At 34.4% G+C, this 14530-nt stretch overlaps 1 pseudogene; it reads left to right on the forward strand.

The window, feature by feature from the left end:
* LOC125220589 overlaps window positions 1–9144 on the forward strand; it is a 34555-nt pseudogene extending 25411 nt beyond the window's left edge.
* The last annotated feature ends 5386 nt before the right edge of the window (window positions 9145–14530 follow it).

Consider the following 14530-nt stretch of genomic DNA (forward strand, 5'->3'; position numbering starts at 1 on the left):
GTCTATCAGGTAATTCGACAAGGTTCCAGACTTTATCATAATCCATAGATTTTAACTCTTCTATCATGACATTAATCCATTTATTAGAATTATTACGCTTAATGGCTAGTGAATATGAATATGGACTGTTATGTGTCTCTATATCACATTCAGATTCTTAGAGATATACCATACGGTCATCAAAAATAGCCGGCCTTCATTCTCGTTGAGAACGCCTTAATGGCACTTCCGTAGATGCTTCTTCCACACCTATGTTCAATGACTTCGGTATCATCATTAAGTGGTTGGTGATTCAAATGTTCAATATTGTAAGATTGTTCAACAATATTTAGCACACTTAACTCTTAAGGAAAAGAGAGAAGAGGGAAATCTACCTTATCTCACTGATGACCGCATTATGAGTTTTAAAACTCCCACTGATCTCATCATTCTTAAAGAGTCCCACATTTCCAGTTTCAACAATTTTCATGCAATGATTAGGACGGTAAAAACTATACCCTTTGGACTTTACTAGGTAACCCATAATGTAACCACTAACAATCTAAAGTCCAATTTCTTTTCTTGCGAAGAGTATACTCTAGTTTCTGCTGGATAGCCCCAAACATGAAGGTGCTGCAACTAGATTTTTCTAGATGTCCAAAGTTCATAAAGAGTCTTTGGAACAACCTTAATAGAAACCTAGTTTAATACATAAATAGCCGTTCTAAGAGCATAAATTCACAACGTTATGGGTAGAGTAGAATTATCATACTTCTAACCATTTCCGTGAGAGTTCGGTTTCGTCTCTCAGCAACATCACTCGTCTAAGCATACTTGGGATAGTATATTAAGCATAAATGCCATGCTTTTCTAAGTATTTGGCAAAAGGTCTATGTAATTGACTTATTTTAGTGGTACGACCATAAAATTCACCACCTCTATCAGATTGAATAATTTTCACCTTTCTATTTATTTGCCTTTCGACCTCAGTCATAAAATGTTCAACTGTGTCTGAGATTTTTCTTGCAAATAAATAAATCCATAACGCGGAAAAATCGTCAATAAAGGTGATAAAATATTTTTCTCCATCAAAAGTCGAGACATCAAAAGGTCCGCAAAGATTTGTATGTATAATTTTAAGAAGCTCATTGTTTCTTGTGGCATTTTTAGTTTGTGTTTGGTTTGTTTACATTTAATACAATCCACACAAACGGTAATGCTTGTAAAGTCTAAATTCGAATGAATATTATCCTATATAAACCTCTTAATTCTTTCATTAGAAATATGATCCAGTTCCTTTATGCCATAAGAATGATAAATTCGAATGGATATTATATTTTAGACGCTCCTTCGGTTGCAATGTGAGCATGAGATGCACCCATTCCATACTTCTTCATCTTATGCTCCTCCTAGACCAATAGGTTTCCCAATTCTTTAAGAGTCCACTAATCTTTTATAGTGAATCAATTTAGAATGGTTCATATTGAGGAGGTAAGGAAGTTAGGATGAATTGGACAAGGAAATCCTCATCCACCTATAATCCTTTTTCTTTTTTTTTTGGCTTAGAAAAGATGTTATTTATGTCCATCACATTCTAGTACATAGTCCGAGAACCATTATATTGCATTCTCATGAGATCCTTCATAAGTTTTCCTGCAATAGCCTTATATGCAGTTGTAAAGCGATCCTCAACATTCTTTTGCAATATCAATCGTTGAGAGACTTTATCTGCAACAAACATTCTAATGAACTGTAAACTTAGTCCTGTTAGATTTTTCCCAAGCATTATGGGCAATCGGCCAAACTACTTTGATCATAAGATAATTGGCTTATCATTCAACAGTGTTAGGTCTAAGTTCATTACTCCAAGAGTGAACTTAAGTTTCTCTTTTCATTCAAAGAAGTTAATTCCATTAAGTTGGGGAACGTTTGAAGTAAACATATTAGTAGGGAAAAAAAATGTTGTTTTTTCATTATAGGAGCAATTAAGAGATGAATGCTCACATATAAAAGCTTTGAATAATAACACAAACATTAATTTGAAAATCCATATCATGAAGCAGTTATGAAAACTCCTTTGGGTAGTCTTCATATAATAATAAAAATCATGCTTTTAATATCCATATCTTAGTTCAATAATTGAGTAATAATAAATTGGCGTTATCTTTGGGTAATCGACACCAATTTATATTATTAACTCCATTAGTGTTTATTATGTCGCAAAGACTATTTCCTTTGAGAATCTAGACCTTTTGTGACAAACAAATTATTTAGATAATGAATAGCCATAACAAGCATGATGATTAATTGCAACATATTTTCATATCAATTTGATTACAAACTCTTCTTATTTTACCTCACTTTGGTGATTGCAAGGAAAATGAATCCTAGGAAAATGAATTGTTGAAATTTGATTACTAACAACTTAACTCTCTTGTTTTTGAAAAATATCAAGATTTTAAATTTCATATTTGATTAAATAATAATAATAATGTTGATATTATATTAAGATTCCTTTAATAAATTATTAATTAAAAAAATTATAATATATTATTATTTTATTTATTATTACAATGATAATTTTAATAATTTAATTAAGATTTTCTTAATTTATTAGTTTATCTTATATAATTATATATATAAACATATTCTTATAATTTTAAATATTTATTGATATTATATTTGAATAAAATTTATAATTTCAAAATTTCATTAAGCTTTGTAATTAATTAGTTTATAAAATGGTAGTAACATTTTATTATTAATATTATTATGATACATAATTTAAATAATTATATTAGTAATTATTAATAATTATAAATATTATAATAATAATATAATAATTATTATAATTATAGTGTTATTATAGTTATTTATTATAATTAAATTAAGAAGTAGATTCCTAATTTTAAATTATTTTTTAACAAAAATCTTTAAATATTTAATAATAATAATAATAATAATAATAATAATAATAGTTGTATAAGATTGAAATTATTAAATAATTAAATGTGTCAGAATCCAAAAACTCGGAAAAAGAATACCTAAGAAAAGCTTGATTTAGAATCCTGAAAAGTTGTACTAACTTTCCTTGTTCCGGGATTTTGATTACTTTCCCAGTTTGATTAAAAACCGAAACAAACACATGAATTTAAAATTTAAGAAATCAGATTACTTTCCCAGACAGAATCCGTGCAACTATACATGACTATAATATAATCAAGAATGTATAGTTAATTAATTGCTTAAGCAGATTTTTACTTAATTTGATTATAAACTTTTGTTATTTTACATTACTTTGTTGATTGCAAAATAAACATAATATAATAAAAAAAAATATAGTGATTTATTGCTAAACAAATTTTCATATGAATTTGATTATAAACTCTACTTATTTTGCCTCACTTTAATGATTGCAAAATAAACATAATATAATAATAATACACTAATATAATTAAAATTGAGAAAACACACACACAAATTTCTCTCTCAAATTTATGGCAATAGATAACAATCATTTGTATAAACTACTACATACAAACATATTTCAAATATAATCACTCAAAATAAACAGCCTTCAATCGATAAAGTAATTAAACCAATATAATTCACAGACAAATTATGCAAACAAAATTTCCACTCCCTTCGTCCACAGCCTTCAATTGATAAAATAATTACACAAAGATAATTCACAAAAAATAACGCAAATAAAATTTCCACTCCCTTCATCCACTGTCTCGTGGATTCAGAAATAACTTTTTCATAAAGAGAGTCAATCATAATCATTCATTTAGTCATTAAATCCACTAATACGTCATACATGAATTGAATTCAATAAAAATTGATTCATCGACTCTGAAGTCATAAAATGCTTGAAACATGTTTTAAAAATAGTCGATTCATTCAATAAGTATGGTTTCAATTATAGAAAATACATGATTTACCACTTGTTGAAAATTATTTATCATAATATATTCAAGAATACATAATTGAATATAAATAAAGCAAGATCTTTGAATATCATGTATTTCATGTATTAACCATAAACATAATGGATCAAAAACTTATCTTTATGATCCATAGCATAAGCGATTGGGGAAGACGGAGAGAACTTCCTCGGACTTTCTTTGGCGTAATAGCGCAACTCCAACTCCAAGGATTTGTTTCTCTCTCTTTTCTCTCGTTTATGTGTTCTCTGTAATGTGTGTGTTTGATGGGATCACCACACTTGTATTTTTAGACAGAGAGGACAAGCCCTAATTATAAAACATTAAAGCTCTTTCCATCAAAATGACTATTAAAATAATTAATATATACATTTCTTATTAATCAAGACTATAATCGATCACAATCAATTAATATACACGTTTACTCAATCAATTGGAAACACTAATTGATTAAAGTCAATTATTTTAATATCAACAATTAAACTAATTGTAATCATGCCATATATATATATATATATTCTCATTTCTTGGTTAGTAATAGGAATGAAGATATTCTTTTTAATTCAACCAATTAATGTCTAGTTAAAATAGACAATATACAGTATAGCTAATTAATTGATCGAAGACCAATAATTAATTGATAGCTAATTAATTATGGAAAAATGTATCTTGTTCCAAGTGAATGTACTATATTAAAATTTCAATTATATTTAGGATTCTTTCACATATCACACATGTGAGACATAAAACTTACATAAAGCTCCCGCAATTGATCCATAAAGAGGCCGAAGCGGGCATCCTGTCTCCTGCCTCATCAACAACCCATTCATCCCGTGGGTATCCGTCGTGGCGGAGAGCCTCTCCATCCCCCACGCCGTCCTCTGGATTCAGTCGTGCGCATGCTTCTCCGCGTACAACCATTACCACAACGGCGTCAGGCCTTTCCCAACTGTGTAGGAGCCGGAGATGGATGTCCAGCTCCCGCGCATGCAGCTGCTAAGGCACGATGAGTTTCCTAATTACTTGCATCCGAGGAGTCCGTATGTTTTTCTGTGGGACGCCATCTTGGGGGAGTTTCGTAATTTGTCGATACCCTTCTGCAGTGACGAAGCCACTATGGGGCCTGGGGGGCCACTGGGCCCCCCAGCTTATACAATTATTAGTATATATATGCTATTACAAAGATAAAGATTGTGAGTAGCCCAGTTGGTTTCAGCTGAAGTCATTGTTCGCCGTCCTCTGGATTCAGTCGTGCGCATGCTTCTCCGCGTACAACCATTACCACAACGGCGTCAGGCCTTTCCCAACTGTGTAGGAGCCGGAGATGGATGTCCAGCTCCCGCGCATGCAGCTGCTAAGGCACGATGAGTTTCCTAATTACTTGCATCCGAGGAGTCCGTATGTTTTTCTGTGGGACGCCATCTTGGGGGAGTTTCGTAATTTGTCGATACCCTTCTGCAGTGACGAAGCCACTATGGGGCCTGGGGGGCCACTGGGCCCCCCAGCTTATACAATTATTAGTATATATATGCTATTACAAAGATAAAGATTGTGAGTAGCCCAGTTGGTTTCAGCTGAAGTCATTGTTCTTGCAATACCCGAGTTTGAATCCCTAAGCCAGCAAATTGTTCATTTTTTTATCCTTTGCACAATTTACTTACATTTTTATGCTCCCAAGTCGACCCCCCTTAGAGCCTAAAATTCAATTTTTTTTCTTTGCTTTATTTTCTTACACTCTTATATCTAGGAGTTTGTTTAATGTTCCCAAAATTCAATTCATTCAGTAACAAATCATTATTTTTACACTTTTACTTCCAAGAATTTGTTTTAGTTTCTTAATTACAGTATTTTTTTTGTTTCCAAGTTCAAATCCCTAAGCTAGCAAATTGTTCATTTTTTTACTTACATTTTTATGCTCCCAAGTCGACCCCCCTTAGAGCCTAAAATTCAATTTTTTTTCTTTGCTTTATTTTCTTACATTCTTATATCTAGGAGTTTGTTTAATGTTCCCAAAATTCAATTCATTCAGTAACAAATCATTATTTTTACACTTTTACTTCCAAGAATTTGTTTTAGTTTCTTAATTACAGTATTTTTCTTGTTTCCAAGTTCAAATCCTTCTACCTATAAATAAAAAAAAATATCCTTATTTTATTTTCTTACACTTTTATGTCTAATAGTTTTACTCTCACTGCTATTTTATTTGCATATATCCAACTTTTAGTTTTATATTACTCTAATTTACTTGCACCTTGTTTTATAACAATTATAAGCACATATAGTACTAGCATAATTCTAATTTCTATTATGCATTCTCTTTTTTTTTCCTCTCATTATTTATCTACTATATCTTTTGCAATTCTCCATTGCTGATGCTAAAAAAATTTCGACGATGCCAACACTAAAAAATACCTAAGCCTCGGGCCCCCCAACATAAAGTTTCTGGCTTCGTCTCTGCCCTTCTGTGTATTGATGGATACTTTTGAAGAGTTGGAAGGTGAAAACATTGAATACATGTCTCAAATTATCGGTCGACCCATTAGAACTGTGGGCCCGCTGAGTAACGAGCTGGAATGGGAAACTTTCACGGACGGAGGTAGTACTTACAAAATCGAGTATTTTTATACGTATCACTATTTTGGTGAGATTGATTGATTTAGTCGGTCCTCGCTTTTCCTCCTTGTCCTGCCTCTTTGTTTTATCTCTCTGTGTTGATTTTGGCTGGTTGGTGTTTGATTGTGGTTGATCGATAAGTCCAAGTGATGGTCGTGTTTTGGTCATTTTTCGTTTTTCCGTCATTTCTTTTTGTGTTTTTATCATATCGTTGGTGTTAGTGTATGATTAGCCTGATGGATGTGTTCGTTTTTGAGTTTTTTTGCATTTTAAGGTTTTTTGAGTGAAACAAACATGGTTTTGTGTGGGTTTTCACCGAATTGAATGTTTGGTCCGATTTTTGTTGGTGTTTGATGTAGTGAGATGATAGCTATATTGCTTGTGCTGTGGTATTCATTTTGGTTGGTGGAAATTATTATTAACAATTTAATTTTGTGATTGTATCTCCTGGACCACTATTCATTAATTTCTCGACCCCTATCTTATTCCTCTATGTCTTACTCCCTCCTTTATATAGTAGTGAAAATATATTTTTTCGGAGATTAAGAAAAAAAATATGTAATGTACTCCTTAAAAAAGAGAGTTTCGGTCCGATTTTTGTTGGTGTTTGATGTAGTGAGATGATAGCTATATTGCTTCTGCTGTGGTATTCATTTTGGTTGGTGGAAATTATTATTAACAATTTAATTTTGTGATTGTACCTCTTGGACCACTATTCATTAATTTCTCGACCCCTGTCTTATTCCTCTATGTCTTACTCCCTCCTTTATATAGTAGTGAAAATATATTTTTTCGGAGATTAAGAAAAAAAATATGTAATGTACTCCTTAAAAAAGAGAGTTTCGGTCCGATTTTTGTTGGTGTTTGATGTAGTGAGATGATAGCTATATTGCTTCTGCTGTGGTATTCATTTTGGTTGGTGGAAATTATTATTAACAATTTAATTTTGTGATTGTACCTCCTGGACCACTATTCATTAATTTCTCGACCCCTATCTTATTCCTCTATGTCTTACTCCCTCCTTTATATAGTAGTGAAAATATATTTTTTCAGAGATTAAGAAAAAAAATATGTAATGTACTCCTTAAAAAAGAGAGGAAAAGGAAGGTAGAATAAAATAAAAGAGAGAAAAAGAAAAGAGTAAGAAAATGTTGTACTCCTCCGTCCCACAAAAGATGTCACACTTTCCTTTTTAGTTTGTCCCACAAAAGATGTCACATTTCCATTTTTGAAAAAGTTCTCTCTCACATAAATATAAAAATAAGATTTTCTCTCTCCATTTAACACACAAAATAAAACCTCCTAAAATCTCATGCCGTCCTAAAAGTGTGACATTTTTTGTGGGACGGAGGGAGTACTTTTTACTAAAAAGGAAAATAACTCTACTACCATGGAATGTCTAAAATAGAAAAATGGCTCTACTGCTATAAAAGTATTCCATTAAAAATGAAATGTTTTCTCTTTTAGATTGTCTTATTAAAAATAAAATGTTTAATAAAATGGAAACAACATCATCTCTAATTTTTCTCCTCTTACTTTATTCTCTATTACTCCATCCGTCCCTGAAAGTTTGTCTCATTTTTCTATTTTCGTCTGTCCTACAAAATTTGTCTCATTTCACTTTTTACCATTTTTGGTAGTGGACCTCATATTCCACTAACTCATTCCTACTCACATTTTATTACTATAAAACTAATATATAAAAGTAGGACCCACATTCCACTAACTTTTTCAACTCACTTTTCATTACATTTCTTAAAATCCATGCCAAATCAAAGTGGGACAATATTTGGAGGACGGAGGGAGTATTAACAACACTATAATAAAAATGTCTTGCTGAAAAACAAACGTTTTACTATATTTAATGGGACAGAGCTATGTAGTAATACAAACTATATATTTGGGTACCCAATTGCTTTGCAGGAGCAGGTGGACGAGATAGCAAACAGGCTAGCAGAGTCGGAGGTGGCGCATCTGTGGGTGGTAAGGCCGCCGCCATGGGAGATAAACTGGAAGCCGCATGTTCTACCGGAGGGCTTTCTGGGCAAGATGGGGGAGAGGGGGAGGATAGTGCAGTGGAGCCCATAGGAAGAGGTGCTGGCCCATCCCACCACGGCCTACTTCATGACGCACTGTGGATGGAACTCGACAATGGAGGCGTTAGCGAGTGGGGTGCCGGTGGTGGCATTCCCGTAGTGGGGGGATCAAGTGACCAATGCCAAGTTTATGGTTGATGTTTTCAAGGTCGGGGTGAGGATGTGTAGAGGGGACGCGGAGGGGAGGATTGTTCCCCGGGATGAGGTGGCAAGCGTGCTGGAGGCGGTGGTCTGTGGGCCTCGGGCGGATGAGATTAGGACGAATGAGCTCAAGTGGAAGAAGGCGGCGGAGACTGCGGTGGCGGAGGGAGTGGTGGAGTGGTAATGGAGTTGGACTTACATACATGAGTTCTATGGTTTGAATATCATTAAACTCAAATTTTTGAAAAAACTGCTGAAAATCAAGAAAACCGGTTCAACCGGTTGGCAATTCCCGGTCGAAGCAGTCGGTTCGTCCGGTCCAAAATGGCTCAACCTCCCAGCGGTTTTATGTGGTGAACTAGACCGAATTGAGCACCGGTTCACAGCCGAACCGTTTCGATCGGCCGATCCGGTCCGTAAAACACTGCGTGTACATGTAAACGATTTCAACATGTTTGGTTTTAAAATTAATTACAATAGTACCCCTAATTATTCAACTCTAAACCCTAATCTAGTTAAAATAGCTTAATCATCCCTTCATCGTTTATTTTTCACGGAGTTGTCAATTTTGGACTGTGTCCGGCCCGATTTCAAATGTGTATAGGATGTAATAATTTAAAACGTAATGTCTAGGACCAAAATCATATAAATGTCATATGTTTAGGACCACATTTGACCCTTACTCCTCATTGTAATATACTCCCTCCGTACCATTAGAAATGAAACGTTTTTATTTTTGGGTTGTCCCATTAAAAATGAAACATTTCTCATAATGTAAACAACACTCTCTATTTTTCTTCTCACTTACTTTACTCTATCTTCATTAACTCACAAAACAACACTTCATAAAATCTTGTGCCGAAAATATTATGTTTCATATTTAATGGGACAGAGGGAGCAGTACTTACCACATTTGTCCACTATCCATATTCATGATAGTAGATAATTAAATACAAAGTAATAAGATTTTAACTCTAATGCACTACCAAAATGAGGAGTTGTCTCACTATAAATATTCTTGATAGGAGATAATACTTCTTCCATCCGTCATTAAATGTTTTTGTATTTTTTCGTTCGTCCGCCAATAAATGTTTCATTTTACTTTTACTATATTTGGTAAGTGGACTCTACATTACACTGACACATTTTACTCACATTTTATTATAAAACAATATGTAAAAGTAGTCCTCACTAATAAGGCTCGTTTCATGAATTGGTTATTGAGTGAATTTACATACTTTTGGGGAGTTAATGTGCAAAAATTGAGTTCAGGTGTGCAGGCAGCTACTAGGTCCAGCAGATCGTGTTGGCTGGTCAAGTAGATGCAGAGTGAGAGGAATTGGAGTGAAAAATTGTTGAAAGACACCAAACCGACCTAGGAGAATCTGAACAGAAGAAGGCAGTAGCATGGAATAGGGTGAAAGGAGCTAAAAACTTGAAGAAACCTTTATTTTTAAGGGTACGATTGTCAAATCAAAGGAGATATGCCCTAGGGATTTGGGCCTCAGGCCTCCCTATATAAAGGGATGAAGATCGACGAATTAGTAGCTCTTTTAGCTCTCTTAGCACGTTTGAGCTCAAAATAGTCTCCCAAGCTCAAAATCACTCCACTACTCCATGTTCCAACTTTCAGTCGCACACTTGAAAGGGGGATCTTGTTTCGGCCGTGTCTTTTAGTTGTAATCGTGTTCCAACGCTCTACGGAGCGAAAAAACAATTTCATTTTCTGTTTTGTTGCGTTTTAAATTTTGTTTGCAAGTTATTGGTACTTTGAACTTCTTAGTAGTTGAATTTCGTACTTATTTTGTTGTTAGATTTAAATTTCTACGTAGGATCTTGTTGGATTTGATTTATTTCTGATGCTATCGAAGTATATGTTGAAGTTCTATGTGGATCTAATAATTTTGAGTGTGATTTGTGTTTGTTGGATGCTTTTCGAAGCTGGTAGTTGTTAGGATCTAGTAGATCTAGCTTGTTTAACATTTAATTCCATGGATCCATGCTATTTTGTGTTCTAATTTATCAAATCTGGTGTTCTTAGTTTTGGATCTGCATGATTATGGTATGTTTATGTTCGTACGTCCTTTTGCTTAGTCCGTTAGCTTAGATCCAGTCATTCGTAGCTTAAATTCGCGTCGTTTATCTTGTTTTGAATCAACATATTAATTATTCATATTCCATTCGACTCCTATATTATTGATGCACTATTTTCTAGCACTAAATAAACCTGCAAGTATACAAAGTATACAGAGTATATATAGTATAGCGAAATGTCAGTACCGGATATCGAACACGGGGAAGGCAAACACAAAGTGTCTATCCTCTACCAAGACTCAATTACTATCTGGAAAACCAGTAGGTTTTGGAAAACTTTTGAAAACTAAAAACAATAAAAAGCATATAACAACTAAATGCAAATAAAACACGGAGATAATAGATAGAGATAAGGGAATCCCAGGGATGTGTGTTCACAGTTATGGTTATACAAGTTCCAAAATACAATACCTTAGCACAGTTTATACTTTGAAAGGACGAGTCACCTAGCTTATGCTCATGCGATACAAACATTGATTGCAACATTAGGGTTGTCAATCCTAACACGTAACTCCAAAAAGCTCCTAAAACCCTTGAAAAGTCCTCGCTCTCAATTAACAGTGTCGTTTTAAGGGAATCTAACTGTAGCGTCTACTAAGTGAATCTAACTCGCTAGAACTCTGTCACAGTTATGAAACAAGCTATATTAAATCATACAAGATTGTGTCACTCAATCATGCAGCATCAGAATTACTTAGGGAAGAAACAAGAGTAAAAACAAAACGGATATTAAATAGAAAAAGGAATTGTATAACTAAAGTCGTTACTAACACATCCCTACAATCTTATGAGTTTAGTTACACATGATGAAATAAGCTAAACACATATATTGAAGGAAAGACAATTTGAACATAAAACTAAAGCAAATAAAACTCGTACGTTGAATCCTTGTCGTTCTTGATGTTCTTGAAATCCTTCTCCAACTCCTTGTACAAGTGAAGTACTCTAGCTCTTGATCTCTATGAATTATTTTGCAAGTAGTAGCTCTCTCTATTTGAAGAAGCTTAAGGTCTTATTTATAGGGGAAAGGCAATCCTTGTTGTAGAAGGAAAAGATCTCCAAAATATGGTAAATCTTGGAGCAAATCTAGGGCATCTCGGATCGCCGTCTTTCTCCGGTGGACCGCCGCACCTTGGCCGGCGGTCACCGCGTTGGATTCCCGGGAGTCTGTTCCCTCGGTGGCGGACCGCTGCACGACTTCCGGCGGTCGCCGGGCGAGACTTCTCTTCCAAGCGTATTTTTCCGAGGCGGACCGCTGCATTGATCTGTCCGCCGGGCGCCGGCGGTCGCCGCACACATCCACGGCGGTCTCCGGTCGCCGTCTGACTCCAGATTTCCAGACTTTGTGTTTTGGCTCCATTTTTCGGCTCAATTATGCACGTTTCTCACAAAACACGTCAAAATACCAAAATAGACAAAATATGCAAATAATGGACGTGTAGAGTGACTTTGACATTAAAAACGGACCAAAAAACGGCCTTAAAATAGTGCAAAATCCGAGCGTATCAATTATTTGTAGTTGCCAAGCATATGAATGTAATACATCAAGGAATAACAATTTCATTCCCTTTGTATTCCTTGATGCCAAAATACTAGTATTAATTAGCATATGGTAAGTTAGGGTGTCGAACTCATGAGGAACGATAGCATCCGTTATGTATTTCCACACTTAGAAGGGTTTTGGCGATGCCGCCATGCTCTATATTGGGGGTGGGAACTAAACTACGAAATATAAATAACACTTAAGTTAAGATTGGGAACTAAACATGCAAATAAAATATAGTAAGATGAAAGCATATAAACTGGAACGCTGACTAGGCAATCTGATAAACTGGGCAACTTGGCAGAGAATTTTGCACTTGGAGAAAATAAAAACATTTCGGAAATGAAAACATATCAGCAACTCGCATGAGCATTTCTAAGATTAGAAAGCATACGAGTCTAAGTTAACAGACTAGGGATAATAAACTAAGTGCTAGATACTATACAAAGTCTGAAACTAGGATTATGACCCTTAAAAGTGGCTAAACTAATTAACTCCTAAAAGGTAAACTATATTACATGTAAATGGGAGGTGGAGTGCAGGGATTAACTAAGCTAAAAGGGCTGCCAAAAGTGAAAAGGAATCATGTACTTGTTGTCTCCTAACTTCTATTACCCAAGGTGTAAAACCATTGGATAAAAGATTACAACTAATGGTTCTTTCACTTAACTTCTAAAACCTGATTTTAGCTACTAAATCTACACTAAGGCCACGAAATTATGAGTAAGAAAGAGAATAGATGGCTGCTACATAATTAAAAATGCAAGAGAAACATAAAATCATCAATTAAACTACCTAAACATGCATTGAAAACACCAAATGAAAAGCTGAAAATTAAATCACTTAAACATGGTGAAAAGAAAATGCTTGAGAAACTGATTTTAAAAGCTTGAAAGAAGTTTTAAATAGACAAGAACATAAAAAGCACTAGAGCTAATCAACAAGCTAAAAACCGAAAATAATCAAGAGCTAAACTTAAAGCACATTAAATACACAAACACTTAGAGAAATTACTATTGAAATAAGCTTTTAAACCTAGAACAACAACAATAACTAAGAATTAGATTGATGCAAAGAACCCCAAAAGTTAAGAACAAGCAACTAGAGAAAACAAACACTACCACTAAATTACTACTACTTCAACCCATGGTGAACAATAATCTTGCCAGCCTTGAAGTTGAAATCTCTCTTCTTAAGGAAGAGAGAAAAGTTTCCTAGAGAGAGAAATAGCTAAACTAAACTAAAGCTAAGGTTATAAAGTGTCTAGGCTGTTGGTGACTAGTCTTTTTCATACATATATTCAATAAAAGATATTCCCCTTCTTTTTTACTCTCCAATGGAAGATATGGGCGTGTGTAGCAAGTGAGAGTTGTCCTTGATAAGTGTGTGGAAGTGACTTTAATCATTTTCCCGTCGGGTCCAAACTGGCCAGTCCAACAGCTTGGGCAATTTGCATTCTTCTGATTTTTTCTTCCAATTCTTGCACATTTTGCCTCCTTTTTGCATCACTCAACGCAAATGCCTTTCTACCGTGCCTCCAAAACATAAGCTCAATTCCCTACCAAAATAGCATCTTCTCATGAAAATATTCAACTAATAAGTGTGAAAAGTGATCAAATTCGAGTGACGAAAACTAGCCTATCAAACCTCCTCACACTTGCATCATACTTGTCCCAAGTATGAGGTTGGACTTTTAACTCAATTGCTAGTTTAAGTCACTCCCCTCTACTTTCTAAACACACACACTAACTTAAACAAACACAAAATACAAAGAGATTTACAAGACACAAACACACACAACGACTCAAGGTACACACGAAAGACATACCAAGCAAGTTGTATGATAAGCGTAATGATACCCCCAAGAACAAGCTCAAAACTGATTTTTGAAACATAATTTTTAAAACATAATTTTCTTCATCGAACAATGTGGTTCCAACCGTCGGGTCTCATCAAGATAGTTAAGCACATATCACAAGCAAAAGATTCACTCCCTTACCCTCTCAAAATGTAAGGACAATTCTCTCAATAATAATGATGAAAATGCATCAAGGAGATATCACTTTATCACATGTAGCTCAAGAGGGTCTTGCACGGGATGTAATGGGGCTTGGGAC

Source organism: Salvia hispanica, chromosome 4, assembly GCF_023119035.1.
Source record: "Salvia hispanica cultivar TCC Black 2014 chromosome 4, UniMelb_Shisp_WGS_1.0, whole genome shotgun sequence".
Lineage (NCBI taxonomy): Eukaryota > Viridiplantae > Streptophyta > Magnoliopsida > Lamiales > Lamiaceae > Salvia > Salvia hispanica.